Consider the following 1,288-nt stretch of genomic DNA (forward strand, 5'->3'; position numbering starts at 1 on the left):
TTCGGAGCCAGCAGTCCAGGATTGTGAGAGGGATGTCCGACTCCCCGTTTAGGCGTAATCCCCAGGATCGGGCCTAAACCGGCAGTCAGACATCCCCCAAGGAGTCCCAGATTGGAGAGACTGCAGGCTGGGCTGAGGGGGATCGCCCCCGCCATGAACAAATTCCGTGCACCGGGCCTCTAGTATAGTATAATTGGTAATATATGGTACAAGTCCTAATGTAGTTGACTATTTTTTCTAAAGTTTTAAGATCACGTTCTGAGATGATAGATGATTATATCTGCAAGACAGAAGTTATTTGCTCCCAACCATCTCGGTGAGAAGGGATATTGCCAGAAAGGAAGTAGACTGGTGGAGAATACCTGGATTCATGAACAGAAAAAAACTGTAAGAATCAAAAATTAAATATGAACTCTCCTAAACAGTACTAGCCCAGAGGTTTTTAAAGACTAAAGTTATTTGAACAATATCTTTATAAATTTTAAGAATGCAAAATTCATTATTTTATCTGCTATGTCTATCACAGGGAAATCCCTTTTCACACTTAGAACTTATACAGTACTGCTGAAACCTAGGTATTTTATTTTAGTATTTAAAATTTATCTTGTAAATATCAATTCCTATTAATAATGATAGCAAATATTTACAACTACTTTCAAAAGTTTATAAATAATCTTTTGTTTTATTTATAAACTTGCATACATTTAAACTTTTAAAAACTTTTTATAAAGTAAATGTCACTTTTCATTGATTTTAATTTCTTGCCTAAAAAATAAAAGCACCTAAAATATTAAATACTTCTTATATATCTAATAAGTTAAATAATAAAGAAAATAATCCCAAAATTATTTTAATAACTGTAATAGATTTTAGTTTAAAACAGTATAAATAAATTCTCAATTAAAAAATTAAATTGGAATTATAAGAGTATATATCTCAGAGATTTACAAAGATTTCCCCACTTTGCTTTCTTCTGCCCTCATAATCTACCACAGTAGATTTCATGTAACCCTCTTTACACCTCTTTCTTTGATTTTGATGTATAAAATAAGTTGCAAAACTGCCATTCTCTGGAGCATTTTCTCAATCTTCATTGAGATTTTGCTTCCTGGCCATTCTCATTAGTTTGGCTCAAATCTACACTAATAAAATAGAAACATGCAAATTGGTGTCACTCCGCTATGCCCACCAGCCAATCAGGACGAGTATGCAAATTAACCCAACAAAGATGGAAGTTAATTTGCATATGCAGGTGCAGAGCTAAGACTGAAGATGACTGAAGACTAAA

Source organism: Myotis davidii, unplaced genomic scaffold (genome assembly GCF_000327345.1).
Source record: "Myotis davidii unplaced genomic scaffold, ASM32734v1 scaffold273, whole genome shotgun sequence".
Lineage (NCBI taxonomy): Eukaryota > Metazoa > Chordata > Mammalia > Chiroptera > Vespertilionidae > Myotis > Myotis davidii.